Here is a 19,607-nt window from a genome sequence, read left to right as displayed (position 1 = left end):
TACCTGACATTCCACGACCCAGTCCGGGGTCACAACCCGTAGTTTGAAAACCACTGGTCTAGCTTGCCTGTTGAACTTGTTCCACTGTTTAATTAGCGTAGAGATGGAACCCAGTACACTTAAAGGGCAGATTTTCTCAACCCAATCCTAGTTTGATTAATTCATTTAACCTTTAATGAAAATCGGAAGCAATTAGTTCTAATATGTAGGAGGAAATTCACCCTGTGCAGAAAGAAGCCAGGCATGTGGACTTCAGTAGCGTGTGGGCTTTGATTGCTTTCTGCATCGGGGTGAATTACATCTCCAAGACTGCAAAAGCGGCAAGGAGTCCTGTGGCACCTTATAGACTCACCGAAGTGTTGGAGCATAAGCTTTCGTGGGCAAAGACCCACTTCGTCAAATGCACGTCCCTAAGATGCATCCCCATGACTGTTTTACTGAGCACAAATTCATTTTTAAAATGTTTTCTTAGAAATGTCTGTCCATTCAGTGCCTACATCAGTGGAAACTGAGTGACACAAGAATCTATCAACAGCAGCTGCCAATTTACTGACACTCCCCTGAATGTGAGTGTCAGGTGACTTTCAGAATGGTAAGGTCATTTTTATTGTCATAAAATGTTTCTAGCCCACATTAGTGCTGTAGGGACTGACAAGTGCTTTGGGTAACTAGCAGGACAGGAATGAGCCAGTCTGACTACTCTGAGACCGCTCCTTCCAGAGGCTGTAAATCTGGAAGTGCTTTCACAGCAACAGTCAAAAGCTGAACTGTGTGATATCATCTTTGAAATGACAGAAAGTTCTTCCAGAAGTAACAGAACTCAAAATGGCAGCAGTCACTGCTGTGGAGCTGGATTTGGTTGTTAAATTAATTGCATCTGAACATTGTTTCACCAGTAGTGAAAATTTGTATTAGGCCACCTTTATTTCTTTCTCTTGGAATTGCAGAGACAGGCTGCATTTCTAGACCGTCTAGATCTCTAGAACACATTCCCGATGAATATCCACACTCATTGTTCTATTGAGAGACCTGCATTTTGAATATCACTTTGGCCTATGTTCTGTTCTCTGTTCTCCTTAGCATGACTTAAGACATTTACTCAACTTGTGATTCATTCTGACAGGGATTTATCTTTCAGGGGTTCAACTACAGACAAAGTTTCAGTGAGCTTTCTTACCACGGAATTTTTTTTTTTTTCAGAATTGAACTGATGAGAAAACTGTGAACCCATCTGTCAGTCCATGGTGCACATATTGCAGGCAGCTGTGGTCAATGAGCCAGGCCTATGTGAACCCAGTGGACAATCAGTGGGTGATCTGCACATATGATTTGCATGAGTCGGCTGCCTAAAGTTGCCTAAATAGCTAAAAGTTCTCCTAATTTATTGGGCTGCTGGTTGTGGTAAGCATCTGTTCATGTCCTGCTTATTGTAACTAAAGACAGAGACATGGAATAAAAAAATCTTGGAACACTGGGACACTGATGGATTAAGGTATCCTTTTTTCTTTTTAAAAAATGTGTATTCTAAATAAATTACTGGACCAAATTCTTCATTTGTTTGTGCTGGTGTCATGCCACTGAATATAACTCAGAGCCAAATCTGGCTCATTATGTATGCAGCTATACATGTTGTACTTGTTTAGCTGAGAAGATTTTGTCCAGTCCTCTGTTATTAAGGAGTAATGGAAAATGACTCTGACAATAAAACGGGAACAGGGCTTGCCAAAAGTATCATGAGAAGGCACCAGATCCTGCTAGTAAACTCAAGCAGCAATTCAATCCTCTTAATCTAGGAAAGACAAACAAAAGCAAATATTATGCCATTCAAGAGCCAAAAAATGTTACTTGTCTCTCAGGCTAACCTCGACTGAGGAGCTCTCAGTTCCTATGGAAGAGAAACTCCTTTCCTGGTTGACAAATGTGAGTTTAAGATTCCAGGCCTGCCCCTACTGTAAATATTTAATCTTCTTAAAATACATCTTAAACGTATGTGTCCATTAAGTTTGGCTCCTTGGTTACAAGACAATTGTGGGCCTCCCTGAATAATTAAGATTCCCTATCAAATACTTTTGACCTGAGATTCAGCCTGATGTAAAACCATTAAAATTCAGTGGGGAACATTCCTTGAGATAAATTTGTGCTACTCTTTTCTGCTGCTGCTTGCAGATATAGAAGGGGGAACACAAATTATAAAACAATCCAAGATGAGGGCTTGATCCAAAGCCCATTAAAATCAATGGAAAGAATCCTGCTGACTTCAATGGGCTTTGTAGCAGGCCCTTAAAAAGCCAGTGTTTGTTTTTGTTTGTGCTCACTGCTAATCCTCTGACACCAGTGAAAAAGGGCAGGTGCAACTAAGAGCAGAATGTGGACCATTACCTTCAAGCATTAGCATGTGGACTTTGTGTGGAAATAGAGATTTCTCATTTTTCCTACAGGTTGGCTTGGCAGGCATATTTGTATGCTACCTTGCACAGGTAAAGAAAGCTACCTTATTGAGGTTAGAGCATGTAGGGACAAAGTGAGAAAGGCTAAATGTCAGGTAGAGTTGGACCTTGCAAAGGGAATTAAAACCAATAGTAAAAGGTTTTATAGTCATATAAATAGGAAAAAAACAAAAAAAGAAGTAGTAGAATCGCTAGTCACTGAGGATGGAGTGGAGGTTAAGGATAATCTAGGAATGGCCTAATATCTAAACAAATACTTTGCTTCAGTCTTTAATGAGGCTAATGAAGAGCTTAGGGATAATGGTAACATAACAAATGGGACTAAGGATGTGGAGGTAGATATTACCATATCCGAGGTAAAAGCCAAACTTGAACAGCTTAATGGGAGTAAATCGGGGGGCCCAGATAATCTTCATCCAAGAATATTAAAGGAACTGGCACATGAACTTGCAAGTCCATTAGCAAACATTTTTTATGAATCACTAAACTCAGGGGTTGAACCATTTGACTGGAGAATTACTAATATAGTTCCTATTTTTAAGAAAGGGAAAAAAAGCGACCCGGATAACTATAGGCCTGTTAGTTTGACATCTGTAGTCTGCAAGATCTTGGAAAAAATTTTGAAGGAGAGAGTAGTTAGAGACATTGAGGCTAATGGCAACTGGGACAAATTACAACATGGTTTTACAAAAGGTAGATCGTGCCAAACCAACCTGATCTCCTTTTTTGAGAAAGTAACAGATTTTTTAGATAAAGGAAATGCAGTGGATCTAATCTACCTCGACTTTAGTAAGGCATTTGATACAGTACCACATGAGGAATTATTGGTTAAATTGGAAAAGATAGGGATTAATATGAAAGTTGAGAGGTGGATAAGCAACTGGTTAAAGGGGAGACTACAGCGAGTTATATTGAAAGGTGAACTGTCAGGTTGGAGGAAGGTTACTAGCGGAGTTCCTCAGGGATCAGTTTTGGGGCCAATTTTATTTAATCTTTTTATCGCTGACCTTGGCACCAAAAGTGGAAGTGTCCTGATAAAATCTGCAGATGACACAAAGTTGGGAGCTATTGCCAATTCAGAAAAGGATCGGGATATCATACAGGAAGATCTGGATGATCTTGTAAATTGGAGTGATAGCAATAGGATGAAATTTAATAGTGAGAAGTGTAAGGTTATGCATTTAGGGATTAATAACAAGAATTTTAGTTATAAGCTGGGGACACATCAGTTGGAAGTAACGGAGGAGGAGAAGGACCTTGGAGTCCTGGTTGATTATAGGATGACTATGAGCCGCCATTGTGATATGGCCGGGAAAAAGGCTAATACGGTCTTGGGATGTATTAGGCGAGGTATTTCCAGTAGAGATAAGGAGGTGTTAGTGCCATTATACAAGGCATTGGTGAGACCCCATTTGGAATACTGTGTGCAGTTCTGGTCTCCCATGTTTAAGAAGGATGAATTCAAACTGGAACAGGTACAAAGAAGGGCCACTAGGATGATCCGAGGAATGGAAAACCTGTCTCATGAAAGGAGACTTAAGGAGCTTGGCTTGTTTACCTTAACCAAAAGAAGGCCAAGGGGGGACATGATTGCACTCTTTAAATATATTAGAGGGATAAATACCAGGGAGGGAGAGGAATTATTTAAGCTTAATACCAATGTGGACACAAGAACAAATGGATATAAGCTGGCTAGTAGGAAGTTTAAACTTGAGATTAGACGAAGGTTTCTAACCATTAGAGGAGTGAAGTTCTGGAACAGCCTTCCAAGGGAAGTAGTGGGGGCAAAAGATCTATCTGGTTTCAAGATTAAACTAGATGGGTTTATGAAGGGGATGGTTTGATGAGATAACATGATCTTGGTAACTAATTGACCATTCATTATCAGTGGGAAATAGGTCAATGGAGGGATTATAGGAGTTATTATAGAGAACTTTCTGGGTGTCTGGCTGGTGAGTCTTGCCCACATGCTCAGGGTTTAGCTGATCGCCATATTTGGGGTCGGGAAGGAATTTTCCTCCAGGGTAGATTGGCAGAGACCCTGGAGGCTTTTCGCCTTCCTCTGTAGCATGGGGTACAGATCACAGCTGGAGGATCTCTGCATCTTGGGGTCTTCAAAGTATTTGAAGGCTTCAATATCTGAGATATAGGTGAGAGGATTATTCTAGGAGGGGTGGGTGAGATTCTGTGGCCTGTACTGTGCAGGGGGTCAGACTAGATGATCATAATGGTCCCTTCTGACCTTAAAGTCTATGAGTCTATGAGGTGGGAGCAAAGAGGACATGTAGCACAATCCTTGTAGAAGGATAAGCAGCTCTGCTTAATGAACTTCAGAGGTGAGGTTCTAATGCTGGATTCTTCCTTAGTCAGAACTAGTTTTAAAAAATATACTTGTGTTACTTTTAATACATGGGAAAATAATAGTCTGACAGCCCTATAGCTTACATCTCTGTTCATCAATCGAACAGTGATCGCGTAGGACAATAACACTACAGACATCTCCACTGTACCAAAATATCTCAAGCAAGCCTATGGCTCGGCAGCCACAAACCATTGCATGCAACAAGGAAAAAGAAATCATATAACTTTACAACAGGACCAGACTAAATACACAGCAATATGGAATCCCATGCAGGCAAAAGAATGAGAGACCTCCAACTTAAAAAAAAGAAAAGAAAAGAAGCATTCTGAGAACAAAGACGTTCCAAAGCAAAGTTTTGAAATTTAAACCAGTGCTATTGGGCTAAAAGTAGTAACATTACTGTCTCTATTGTTGTGGTGTTAGGAGCTTCCTTAGCATGCAATAGATCCAGTGCTTATAGTGTGCCAATAAAAATGTTTCTAAGCTAGCTCTTGTTGAGTACACATAGCATGCCGATTGCCATGTTGTGCCTCATGGGTCTCTGATGAACTCAAAGGGAGGAGATGCTGTGGTCACAGTGATGGACCTAACAGGTGTAAATTAGTGGAACATGATGGTAGCAGCAGCATTTTAAATGGACAAGAGGTGAGTGGACATGTTGTAAAGAACATCAGAGAAATGGAGTTTGCAGTTGTCATAAAAGAAGGCGAGGGCCTGGAAAACAGAGTAAATGGATAGAAAAGGCTGAATCTTAGAGAGAGGATGAAAGAAGCAGCAGCAAGATTTGGACAAGGGCATGACGAGGGAAAAGGAGGCATGGCCATGGTTTCTGAGGCACTTTGCATCAACCTAATCTTCCTCCCTGTAATTCAGTCAAGTCCCAAACAACTGGAGCTGCCTGGAGAGGTGGCCTTGGTTGAATGAAGCATTTTGAAGTTAAAAGGAAACCAAGTTTGATAATGATGTTTTTAGGCAGCTCCTTGTCAAGTTTCCATCCAAGCAAATACTGGATTCCATCATTAGTTTCTGCTCCCAGTTGGAACATCCCCAGAGCCTTGAATTTGACAAGTTCAGGTCAAAAAAGGGTAACAGTGCTTTTGAAAGTGAAGTGGGTGATTCAGTAAGTAGCACTCCAGGATGGTTGGGGGGGCATTGTGTTGGTATAAGTGCAGGTATAAATATATTTTGACCTGAAAGATGCCTGTTTTGGTTCTGTTCTCATTCCGGGTGAGCAGTTGCATCGTGCCAGACAAAGCGCCTAGATCTGGTAGGTACCAGAATCACTGAGGTGCTCCACACTTCAAGCTCAGCCACTCAACTGCCCCAAGAGGTTCAATGAGAAATTAAAAATGTAGTGTGGTCTGTGATGTTAAACAGCTCTTATGTTCCTTCCTATGGATGATTGCATTTGACATCAGAGGCCTTGTTTATAAAGGTACCATATTTATAAAGCCTTCCATCAAGCATCTCAAAGTGTTTTACAAATACTAATGAGTTAAGCCTTTCAGTACATCTGTGAAACAGCTTAACTTCCATAAAAGCTATATATTTCAAAATTAGGCTCAGGGAGAGGACAAGTAACCTTCTGTGTAAGTAGCAAAGCTGGGAGTAGAACTTGGCTGTGTCTAGATTGGCAAGTTTTTCCACAAAAGCAGGTGCTTTTGCGGAAAAACTTGCCAGCTGTCTACACTGGCCGCTTGAATTTCCGCAAGAACACTGACTTCCTACTGTCTGAAATCAGTGCTTCTTGCGGAAATACTATGCTGCTCCCGTTCGGGAAAAAGTCATTTTGCGCAAAGCTTTTGCACAAAGGGGCCAGCGTAGACAGCTCAGATCTGTTTTGCGCAAAAAAAGCCCCGATTGTGAAAATGGCGATTGGGGCTTTTTGCGGAAAAGCGCGTCTAGATTGGCACGGATGCTTTTCTGCAAAAAGTGCTTTTGTGGAAAAGCGTCTGTGCCAATCTAGACACTCTTTTCCGCAAATGCTTTTAACGGAAAACTTTTCCGTTAAAAGCATTTGCAGAAAATCATGCCAGACTAGACGCAGCCCTTGAGTTTCCTGACTGCCAGCCTGGTAGCCCAGGGTAAAATTTTCAAAGCCACGTAAGTGATTTAGAAGCTTAAATACAATTGACTTCCTCATGAAGTAAATGAGAGTTAGGTACCTAGTGCCCTAGTGGGATTTCCAAAAGCACCTATCTGCGTTTATAGACATGAGTATACTTCTCTGATCTGACCCTCTATGTCATTGCTGAAAATGGGCTAAAGTTGCTCTTGAAAATTGTACAGCTGGTCTCTGGCATATGCTCCCTCTCTGATCATATTATTTGATTTATAAATCCTTCTCCATTTGCTCCTCTCTGGATTTGAAAGATATGTTCTGCTCATCTATTTTGGATTTTATTGTTCTTTATTATTTGCATTATAATAGCACATGGAGGTCCCAGCCATAAGTAGTGCCCCATGACTCATAGACTGTAAGGCTAGAAGAGACTCTCTTGATCCTCTAGACTGAATTCCTGCACATTGCAGGCCCGCACAACCCACCACTATAGTAGATCCATATTACTGAAGTCCAGTGCTACAGCTTAGGGCCTCTTTATATGAGGGACCTCTTAAAAAAAATGGACTCCATTTCAAATGTTATCAAAATTGATCAAGACATAAAGGAGAGATGGGGAAAAAAGTTTTTCTCTAAATATAGACATTTTTGTTTAAATATGCCAAAAATATACATATCTGGCTACACAAATATCCTTACCCTTCACTAATTGTCCATTATTGACAGGTAGGAGGCCAGGACCGAGAGAAACCATAATTTAACTTGTAAAATGAGTATTTCTATGAGCAAATCTGCTATCAATCTCCTAAAAACATAAGAACGGCTAAAATAGTTCAGACCAAAGGTCCATCTAGCTTAGTATCTTCTCTTCTGACAATGGCCAATGCCAGGTACCCCAGAGGGAATGGACAGAACAAGTAATCATCAAGTGATCCATCTCTTGTCACCCATTCCCAGCTTCTGACATAGGCAGCATTTTGTTGACCTGCCCCTACTAGTAAAATTCTGACTGGGCCTTCATACTTTAAATAAAATAAAACAATCTCACTGCTGATAAAATTGGGAAAAATGTGAGGTCAGAGACAGCAGTGTTGTGAAGCAATTCTGCCAAGCACTAATTTGTATGGGACTTGTCCGAGCAGTGATGTCAGGTACAGCATCCCCTTTGACTGGTAACCGTTAGAAGGCTGCCATCATTTGTTTACACTTCAGTGCACTCAGTCATATAATGCCTTTGCTCCTGATTTTCTGAATTTTCTTAACTGGTAGTGTGTTGTTTGTTCTTTTGATTTATACATATGTGCAGTTGTGTTTTGCAGTGTGCATGCAACTTCCTGCTTAACTAACTATTTATGTTTCAAATGATTGAGTTTGCAGGAGATTGTCTTATGGGTTTTGAGGAGGATAAATTTGTGTTGGTTTCCTTCTCTGTCAGTTCCAGGAACCTTCACTGTAATTTTATAGTATGTCAAAAGAAAATCCTAATAAGTCACTGCTTGCAGTGAAAATTAAATTGGAATAAACATTTGTAAATATATTTTAGATAAACTTTATATTTCCCTAACAAAATTAATCAAATGGTTTTTCCATCTACTCATATGAAAAAAGAATAATTTTCATTATTTATGGTGAAAAAAATGATATATTCTCTTGTTTTTCTGTGAGAACACATAGCATTTGTGTTTATATTGTCAGTTTCTTTCTATGAAAATATAAATATTATTAATTTTTATGGTATTGGGCCTCTTACACTTGACATAGCTTAGGGCCTCAGAATGTCATACTTTGGCCCTGCTGAAATCCTCCTGTCTTGACCTCAGATGCTGTACAAACACAGTACAAGACAATCCATGCCCTGGGCTTCCAGTGTGAGTAGAAAAGACAGACAAAGGGCAGGAAAAAGAAAGTATTATTATTATGGGTGCACGGCTGGCTTGGGGAGGCTAGCCCCCAAGTGTGATGGGATGTGGTCAGAGAAGACCCCTTGGGGGTGCTTCCTGGAGTGCTGACAAAGCCACTGACACTCGCCTCCTTGCTCTCTGGGGCTTCTCACTGCTCTGTCCTGCTGGGCCAGGTTCCTGGTCTCCCCCAGCCAAGCCACAGAGCTAAGGTCACTGCCCCCACAAGGAGCAGTTCAGACACTAAAACTCTTCAGGTCTGAGGAAAATGCAGTTTTGGGTCCAGCTTCCTGGGATACCACTCCCGAACTGGGATCAGAACCTCAAATAAATTATTCAGGTAAGCCCCCTTTGACAATGAAGGGAGGATGTGCACACTGATTGCTCCCCTAGGTAACAATTATGTACACTGGACTTGATGGTAAATAAAAGTGATTTTATTAAGTACAAGAGGTAGGATTTAAGAAGTTGCAAGTGAAAAAAGACAGAACAAGGTGAATGACAAATTTAAAATAACAAAAACCACTCATTCTAACACACACTCAACCTTATTATAAACACTCCCCCAAACTCTTATTCCAGCTAAGCCTCCACACCAGGGAAGTTCCCTGCGGTCTCTGGTTCATTCTCTCGGGAGTCCCATGCCAGCAAAAGACCACAAACTGAAAAACGTTGTATCTTAAATAGCTTCCCTTTCAGACAGGAATTCTCTTTTTTTAACATTCTCTTCTATGAAAAACTACCTGCTCAGCCCCTACCAGTTGGGATGGTCACAAAGGAGGCTGTTTACAGATGATCACCCAGACTTTGAGGGAAACACCTTGATGACTTTCATTTGCACATGTTAAACCATAAGCCATTCCATACTCCATGGGTATGTCTACACCAGTCCCCTAGTTCGAACCAGGGAGGCTAATGTAGGCATTGGAAGTTGCAAAACAAGTCCGGGATTTAAATATCCTGTGGTTGATTTGCATCTTCCTGGCCAGTCGCCATTTTTTGAAATTTACAAGTCCAGACTAGCTGCCTGCATCTACAGGCAGCAGGGACCCGATATTTCGAATTAAAGCCCCTAAATTGAACTACCTGTTATTCTTCCTGCAAGAACGATACATACACCAAAATACAGATCCAACAGATTGAGACATGAAGCTTGATAGGTTACATGAGGTATTTTGTCCAAAGCATCTTTGAGTGATGCATATTTATGCCCATAAGTCCATTTTATAAAGTATGGGGGTGGGGTATGAAACCATCACACCAAGCACCAATCCTTCTGCCCAGGCCCAGATCTCTTCATTGTAGCTGCTGGCCCCTACAGGCCACAGAGTGCTGGAGGCTGACTAGTGTGACCTGCAGCTTCCTAACTCTGGAGTGTGGGGTTGCTGGCCAGCACAGACCCTGTCTTCCGAGCCCCATAGTGCAGGGAGGCTGGGCAGTGCAGTCACAACCCACCCACCCCCTGGGCTTTGGTGAACAGACTTGGCCTCAGTCTGTCCTCCCCTTGGCCCTGGAGCTCAGGAGGGCCAGGTAGCATGGACCCAGCATGCCTGAAGTGGGTGGAGTGAAGCCAGCCAGCACTGCCCCTACATTTCCAGCCCCAAAGCATGGGGAGGTGAAGCAGCCAAGCACAGACGGAGAGCCCTTTTGAAACAGGAGGGATAGTGGGGGTGGGCCGCACGTGTCTGTTTGGGGAGGTATAGCCTCCCTGTGCCTCTGATACCTCTGATACATTTTATGGTGGGGAACGGAGAAAGCAAAAATTGAGAAAACTTGCCCAAGATTAGATGTCTGTGTCAGAGCCAATAATTTGACCTCATTCTCTAGTGCTTTTGTCAAAAATAATCTGTCTTCTCTAAATACTAGATTAGATATGATATATTTTTCCTTATATTGTGTCTTTTTCTTTGAAAAATAGAGACATCCTTTGAACTCTTCATTCATCAGCTATTTCAGATAATGTAGAAGTGTGCTGCAGTTCTCTCTAGCCAATATCTTCATGGTCATTTTAAAATGCACCTCACTATGGTATCCAGGCTGCTGAACCCGTTAAAACCCAAATATGTAATGTACAGGCAGTCCCCGGGTTACGTACAAGATAGGGACTGTAGGTTTGTTCTTAAGTTGAATTTGTATGTAAGTCGGAACTGGTACATATTGTAGGGGAAACTCTAGCCAAACATTTCTCCAGAGCTCAGTTTTATTCTCCCACACCTCACTTCCCTCAGTCCTTTATTCTCAAGCTGAGGTGTCTGCTGAGAAAAGCCGCTCCGCGTCTCCCTGGTCTGCTGGGGGGAGGAGGGGACACGCTAGCTTCGCGTCTCCCTGGTCTGCTGGAGGGGGGCACTAGCTTCGCGTCTCCCTGGTCTGCTGGGGGGAAGCAGCTAGTGCGGGGTTGCCTCACCCCGTTTGTAAGTAGGGATCCGATGTAAGTCAGATCCATGTAACCCGGGGATTGCCTGTAATGTGTGATGTAGACCCCAAATCAGGGATACAAATAATTATTCAGACTGGAAATATTAAATGCTGTGGGATTTGTTTTAGTCATTCTAGTTGTTTGTATAACCCTCAATCTCATAATTCTTTATTTCTGATGTCAAAAAATTGTCAGCAATAAAAGTTATGGGAGGGAACACCAAACTGACATGGAATATAGTAAATCTGGCACTAAAATGAATGGATTGCTTCAGAAAGATGCAGGCTTCAATGGCATGGTGGCATCGAAGTGCCAGTTAGAATAGTCTCAAAATGCATTCTGGTTTATTGAAATTTTACTGGCTGCGATTCATAAAAATAATTACCCTGTGTGCATGGAAAATTTACATGTGGTGATTTAGTAATCTAAGCTGTCAGAAGGTGTTCTCTGGGGAATCAGACATTCCTATAGGCACAACTTCACTGAAGAAAATAATTGAGAAACAGTGTTTGTGGGGCGAGATTTTCTGAAATGTGCCATCTCAGGAAACAAACAAATGTTTCTCATGCTTTGTATTGCAAATAATCCAAGGCAGCTGGTGAAAGCAAGTAAAGAACTAACAGCCCTTGTCAATAGTTCAGTATATGAGCCACTGGAAGCGGCTGTCTTTGGGAATCCATTAATTTCCTTATTTTGCCTTTAGCCTTCCTATATTGGCAGTTCTCCTACATGCAGGTGCACATACTCTGCAAAAGCAGACCCCAGTGCCTTATGAACTTAACTTACACCTGAGCAAAGTGAGTGTAAACAACTATAGTTTTGGTTTGGGAACATTTTGCTCCATCATTAAACAAAGGTAAATTATTTCAAGTTGAAAGGTAATGGAGAACCAAGCCCTTATCTTCATTAGCCAGCCTTCTTTGGGGAGCAGAAATCATGACAATAGTCTTATTGTGTGATATTTTGGCACTTTTGCTTCTAGTCCTGACTACTAGATGCTCTATGGATGTGTGAAAACCCAGGATGGTGTATGGAGAAAATTTCATACCTTAAAAATATTTGTTTTTCCCCAGAGATAGGATGAAGATTTAGGCCAGTTATTATTTTATCTGAAGAGATGTGTCCAGTGGGGCTAGCCAGACTCTCTCTCTGCTGCCCTACAGGCCAAACAAACCATAAGTAAATATAGTATGTTTGTGTGAGTTTTAACAGCACTATACTACACTAATGGGGCACTGCCAATTCAGATTAATATTCTTATCTGTTTCCATTTAGAGTATTGAAACTGACACACAGTTAAATAACAAATTCACTTTTCACTGTTTATGAAGGGTTCTTGTTGATTTTCACTGAGATTAGATGATGAAAAAATCAATTGCACTTTTTTTTAGTCTGTTTCACTTTTTGATTCACCTATAGCATTGCAGTGCTGTGGTGTCTGAATTGCAAACAATGAGGGGGGAGTATTTTTAAAGCCAAACAAAAGATCTGTTTGTAGTGGGCTTTTTAAAAACATGTTTCTACTGATCTTACATTTTGTAAAACATATTTTCTAGGCAACTAAAATTTGGGGTAAAAAAATCAATCTGATGTCTTTCCTTAAAGGCAATGGGAAAAAATGCAGAATTTCTAACATAAATAAAATCCTTAAAAAAAGTTAACGAAATAATAACTGCCATCCTCAGTGATGAGAGTAAATACTGTTGGGATATGTAAAAATTAATAGGGATCTGCTGGTTAAGGAGTTCAGCCATAGCAGGCATTACCCTAAAATGTGTTTTTTTCCTTTGTTTCTACAGTCTGGAAAGATAGATTAAGAGTCTGGCCAAAACAGGTATTATCCTTCCTGATGTGTAAACATGCTCTTTCCCTTCATTTTTATATCCTTGAAAAATAGATAAGTATGCAGTTGCTCTTCTTTGTTGTGTCTTTTACTTACCCTCACTGGTGCTGTAGAAGATATTTTCAGGGTTACATCTCTTGTAATTTCTGTAACCTGTTGATATGAAAAGTTTGTAGTGTAAAAAAGTGTTGATTTAATTAGAAATTTTGTAAATAGTAATTAGGGGCGGGAATAATATTCGTCACCTGCTTGTTAATATTCATTATATGAAAGTTAACATTCTAAATATGATGTTAGGGAAAGTAATAATAGACGTGTGAATTAACATACTAAAATAAATAAAAGGGTGTAATTGGTGCCAAATTGTTGCCACTTGGACGTTGTGTTGAATTCCGAGGTAAATGTGTGTGGGCAATAAAGCTGTTCCGTTTGCCCCATCCGCTTCTGAGTCGCCTGTTTCTTCTCTAACAAATACATCATTTAGCAAGGAGGAAACAGTGACCGAGTTAGAACTTAATTTTTCTTCTTTCCCCATAGATCATTTAGAAGATAAGAGTATTAGTTGAAAACAAATACCAAGTCATTCCTGTGTTCTAGAATTGGGTTTTACTCCTCTTATCTTGATTGTCTATCAGGTTCCTTCTCTGAAGCAATAAAATGAAAAATATTAAAGACAGAAAAACAACTTGAAAATACCAGCCATCCTTCCTAGAGTGAGTTATCTGAATATTATGGCTCCTAGTGTTTTTAAAACTCATACGTCTCTAAAACATATTATTCAAGAATCAGAGAAAGAACTAAAGGACACCAGATTTTGATGAAGTACTGCAAAAAAGCACAACAGAAGGAATATTAATAATGGCTATTTGTGAGGTTGAGGCTAATGTTTTGATTGCACTTGGACACTTAAAAATGCAGCCATTTTTAGTAAAGGCCCACAGGCAGGGCCGTCCTTAGGATTTATGGTGCCCTAGGCAGGATTATTAAACTGGTGCCCCTATGCCTGACTTGCTCTTCTACCCCTACTCCCTTCCCTTCCCAGAGACCCCAGCAGCCAATCCCATCCCTCAGTCTGTGCTGTAGGCAGCGCATTAGGCTCTCTCTAGGACCCAGCCCTACTGTTACATGCTCCACTGCAGTGTTTCCCAATTTTATTTGGCTATGGAACACTTTTCAGCTTTTCAGAATTTCAAGGAACCCCTAGGTTTGTCAAGCGCAAAAAAAAAAAAAAAAAAAAAAAGGAACCCATCAATACATTAAAATCACATTCCTTCCCCAAGACCCCACCCCTTTGAGGCCCCATCCTCTCTGTTGCCCTCCTCTCCATCACTTGCTATCCCCAGCCCTTATACACTCTCATGGGGTTGAGACAGGAGGTGCAGGCTCTGGGGTGGGAATGAGGGATTTGGATGTGGGAAGGGGTGAGAAGTGCAGGCTCTGGGAGGGAATTTGGATGCAGGAGAAGGGGATGCTGGCTTGGGGAGGGGGCTCCAGGTTGGGGGGTGTTGGGCTCAGGTGGAAGGTTGGGGTGCTGAGCAAGTCACAGGCTTATGGATGTGAGGGTGCAGGAGTTTGTGTTGGATACATGAGGGGCTCAGGGCAAGGAGGTTGTGAGTATGATGGGCTCAGGACACACATTTGTCATGTGTGAATGGTGCAGGAGTGTTGTGGCAGAAGACTGAGGATGTGGGGAGTCAGGAGTTTGGGGATGTAAGAGGCTCAGGACAGGTGGTTCCAGTGTATGATAGGCTCAGATTTGGGGTCAGGTGGTGCAGGAGTGTTATGATGCTGCAGTGAGATGGGAATTTGGCCCCAATTGGGGGCACGTTGGCCAGGCTTCATTTTTAAATAAAAGATTATGTTAAACTCAAAAGGTTTCAGCATTGTCTTTATGTATGAGAGGGGCAGGGAACCTGTTTTGAGTCAAGGGTCACTGACCCACAGAAAAGTCAGTTGGGGCCACACAAGTGAGATGCCAAAAAAACCAAACAAACCCAAGCCTCACTAATGTGGTCCCAAGGATGCCGTCACAGCTGGCAGGGTGCTGGAACCAGAGACAGGGTGGTGCTGGGTGCTACAGTGGGTGGCAGGGTGCTGGGGACGGTGGTGCTGGGTACTGGTGACAGTGTTGGTGGGGGCAGTGGGCAGGGGACAGGGGCACCTGGAACCAGTACCTGGCAATCCTGTAGCACTTCTGGAAAGTGCGTGACTGTACTCCCCCTCTCCAAACAGCTGGCATGCGCGCTGCCTGAGCAGCAGGGGCTGTTGCACCCCAGCAACTTACCTTGGCGATGCCGTCCTACGAGGGGGAGGGAGAGAGGGTGCGGGAGTCCCAGGGCAGAGCGCACTGCTTGCACAGTCGGAGCTGCGCAGACCCGGGTCTCCTGACCTCCCCCTCTGCGCAGAAGGGCCAGAACTAAGTTGCCGGGTGCCACAGCCCCAGCTGTTCAGGCAGCTCGCGCCGGCTCCTGTGGGGAGGGGAAGTGCTTCCCTCCCCGCTGTGGGTCTCATGGAGTCACTCCTGTCTGGAATTCCCTGGTGTGCTGGCCGGGAGCAACTGTTCCCTCTGCCCCCGCCTGCCTATGCCTCTGCGTCACCTGGGAGGAACGGGAAACAAGTCTGCTGCTTCTTTAAGCAGCTGGCTAGCCGGCGCCTTTTCTTTCAGAGGCGGTTGGGGGAGTGCTAGCTTTTTGCACTGCTCCACTGCTTCCCGACCGTCCCAGCAGAGTGGTGCCCCAGAAATACTGGTGCCCTAGGCAGCTGCGTACTCTGCATATGCCTAAGGATGGCCCTGCCCACAGGTAATATCTTCCTGTTAGACTTTGCAGCTTGATGCCCTGCTGCTTTTCTCTGTAGCAAAAGCTGACATCAGTTTATGCTGTTCTGAGTGAACATGTGCAGTGAATATGGGATTCAGATTGAAAAGCAGTCAGTGATAACAGCTCTTTTTTCTAAGCACTCTCCTTAGCTCCCAGTTTCATTTATTTATCATTAATGTTATTGATCTCTACAGATAATTTTTGTATAATTTCCAAAAGGTATCACATCCAGACAAGAAGATTGGGTAACTCAGGGCATTGGTGATTAAAACCTCTTTGGAGGCTTATGTGAAATAGGCTGATGGTCTTTCTCAATTTTCTAGTTTTCAGAGCATGATTTTCTGAGCACATGCGACTTGTATTTACTTCAGATGGCATGGTAAGTGCTCAGAACATTTGGAAATCAATTAAAACTAAAGTGCTACATTGTCCTGCATTTTGCTTCAACTACCCCAGACTAACACGGCTACATTTCTATCACAATTAAAACTAACTGGCACCCAGCTAGTAGCCTCACCAGAGATCCTAAAGAGTGAAGGGCATGAACCTGAAATCCTTGGTGCTTAAGTGGTTGAAGTACATTTTTGAGGGCCTGGAATGGGATGAGGGGAAGCTTGCACATTCTGCCCATGCTGAGGCTGTTGTGTGAATAAACACAAGTTTTCAGTTTCTCGTTCTAAAAAATATTGATGAGCACTGAATTTGTTAGAATCAAATTATTTCTATGAGTGGTGTGAACCCTGGGTCTGCTCCTGCTTTTGTTCCATACACAGAACTTCTAGGAGTTACATGCAGGAGCACCAGCTGCAGAATTAGTGCCTCCATTTCTCAGATCCATCTCACCAGGAGGTTGTTGTTCTATCTCCTGTGTTGTCTCTTTTATTGCCTGAGTGATTTGTCTCTACAGCCTCTCGACTTCCACATTATTCTGGGCATGACTGGAAACTAAAGGTAATTAGTGATGCATTTCATTATTCCAGATCACATAGAACAGTGGTGGGAAACCTGCAGCCCTCAGGCCATGCATGGTAGGTCAGGGTAAGCCGTAGGTGGGCCGCCAGATAGGTTGTTTACCTGGCATCCACAGGTATGGCTGCCCACAGCTCCTAGTAGCTGCAGTTCACGGGTTCTAGCCAATGGGAACTGTGGCCAATGGGAACTGTGGGTGGCCATACCTGTGAATGCAAAATAAACCTGTCTGGCAGCCTGCCAACAACAGACCCTGACGAACTGTGTGCTGTCCATGGACCGTGGATTGTGCACCATTGTCTTAGAGCCTGATTCACACCAGGCTGTGCCCTCCGTCTTTATGGCTTGACACTTATACAAGGCTGGCTGCCTGCTCTTACGTACCCCCTAAACCAATTTGGTTATGCTTACCAGCCAGTTTGTTATATGTCGCTGTCCTCTAATGGACAGGATCAGAACTACTCAAATGTGTGTCAGCCTTGATACTGCTTGCAACAGTTCTTTATCTGAAGTGCTTTTACAGCCAAAGAATATGGGGTTTATCCCCATTGTCTCTCTCTCTCTCTCTATAAAGTTTTTCCTGCTGGGTGACAGAATGACGTCATCATGTGCTCTGGCCACGAAAGCAGTGAGAGAGAGGGGGATTGGTGAGCATAGCGAACACAGTCTGCTAGTTGTTGTGGATTTCCAAAGGCCCAAGGTAGGCAGCAGAATAAAAAATCTGAGAGTGTCTGATTTATAGAAAGTACACTGTTGCTATTCCTTGGTGTACAAGCTTGATGTAGGTTTTTAATATGTGGAGAGCATAATACACTGGTTGAGCAGCTCACAGAAAAGTACATATTTATATTGTTTGACAGAGTTCCGGGGAGCCTAGAGTCAACTTACAGTTTCTGTGTTACTTTTACCCTTCATTATTTCCCCCAGGAACCACATTTCCTTGTAACTGCTGCCTGCCATCTAAACAATTGCATGGGTGTGATCAGGGTGCTGATCTCTTTGGAGGATCAGGCCTGATGTTTGCACAGACCCCATTAAGATCTCACCCCCCAGATTTATGAGCAAATGACCAACAAAGTCTTCAAAATCAATTAGCAATGAAAGTTTTTATTCTGGAATTAATCCTAAAAGAGCGCCGCTCAAAAAACTAGAGTTCATTTGCATTGGTCTCCTGGGAGAAACATATCAGTATTTTGCATTTGTTGGCACATTCCTTGTTTCTAATGCATGAGGAACTGGGTATTTTATGAAGCTAAATCTCTCCTACCAAATAGCTTCTTTGGCTAGGGCCGTGGTGTTTCTTTCACATAATGGCAGAGAGAAATCCATTGCTCCAGCTGTACATTCAAGCTGATATGCTAATTGGGCTTTCATTAGTGCCTGGCTGATGTCACAAATAGAGGGTTTTTTTAAAAGGATAAATAGATCAAGTACTTTTCCATTGTTAAATTGGTATGAGGGTTACCATGTACTTTAGCTGCTGGGTTTTTTGTTTTTGGAATAGTTCTAATTTTCTGTGTGACTGCCACTGCTCACTGTAGCATTCAAATATTTCCCTGGCGTATTACTTCAATAACTCAGTTCTTTATGAAAAAGAAAGCTGGAAGAGGTTGGGAAATATCATTTTTTGAACATTATTACTGCTTCACTTAGGTAGAAAGGGTAACTAGGAGACTGAATGCATTTAGATTAGTTACATAAAGTTTCACATTCATCACTTATATAATTGTGTATATGCACCTAAGTAGCAACAGAGTTCAACAATCCTCCACCCTCAGTCCACATAGAACCACCAGCTTATGCTGCTTTGAGCTTAAGCAGACTCTCTAGTAATGAGGTTTTAAATATGCCCTTTTTTTCAGGGCTGCCACTAAAAACCATTGTAGTGATGGAACATCTGAACAAGTGTAGCATACAACCATTCTGTTACAATGCATGAGGGATCTAACATGGACAGAGTACTAGACTGGGAGTCCAGAGAATCTGGTATATTTCTTAGCTCTGTTATGTGACTGCCTGTGGACTTTGAGCAAGTTATTTCACCCTTCTACCTTAGCTTCTCCAGCTGTAAAACAGGGATAACAACCCCTTTCTAAAGTGCTTCACTGCACCACTTACTCTAAGATGTGCTGGTCCTACATGGCTAACTAGAAAAAAAATAATTTTAATGTATTTTTGTAATAAAAATGAGCAGTTATGACATAAAGGCAACATATCTGCTTGGATAGAAGCCATATTTACATGAAGAGCCACACTTTACATAAAAAATAGCTGGATGTTTGGGATGATTTAAATTCAGTTTCAATTGTGAGTGATTCTCACAAGCTGATTTTATCCCTAATTCAGATCTAATAAACAGAGAGAGAGAGAGAGAGAGAGAGAATTTGGAAATGAAAAATCTAGAGCAATACTAATTTGAATCTATCAGAAACCCAGTGTTTGAAAGTTCATTGGGTTAACATCAGGGAATAAATGGGACCAGTAGGAACACTGATACCCTGGAACTGAATATAATGGCTAGGAACCTATTATTACCACAAGTACAGAGATATAATCTTGGGCTTGTTTCCATATGTCTGTTTGAATGGGAAGATTAATGAACTTTTAATGTCATTGGTTTTGAATCCAAATGGCAGACAATGGTATTTAACTAAATATATTTTATTTGCCTCTATCCTTTGCTTGGGTGCATAGACAAAATGGCTGGGACATCCTGCTTTTTGGTTCAATTAAATAGGCAGAGCATATATAAAACCTTTTTTTAAAATATGGGAATCTGACAATGCACGAG

General features: G+C 42.1%; 1 long non-coding RNA gene across 2 annotated transcripts in view; it reads left to right on the top strand.

The window, feature by feature from the left end:
• Nucleotides 1-19,607, top strand: part of LOC112544557 (uncharacterized) — a 121,064-nt gene that overhangs the window by 70,920 nt on the left and 30,537 nt on the right. The window contains exons 2-3 of one of the 2 annotated variants that reach the window (XR_012902380.1): nt 473-592; nt 1,201-1,492. The exons of the other annotated variant lie outside the window; for it this stretch is intronic. This is a non-coding gene — a long non-coding RNA (uncharacterized LOC112544557). The remainder of the gene's footprint in view (nt 1-472; nt 593-1,200; nt 1,493-19,607) is intronic. 2 annotated transcript variants of the gene reach the window in all.

The sequence above is a fragment of the Pelodiscus sinensis genome, chromosome 3 (genome assembly GCF_049634645.1).
Source record: "Pelodiscus sinensis isolate JC-2024 chromosome 3, ASM4963464v1, whole genome shotgun sequence".
In the NCBI taxonomy this organism is placed as follows: domain Eukaryota; kingdom Metazoa; phylum Chordata; order Testudines; family Trionychidae; genus Pelodiscus; species Pelodiscus sinensis.
This window is presented reverse-complemented; position numbering and strand designations above follow the sequence as displayed.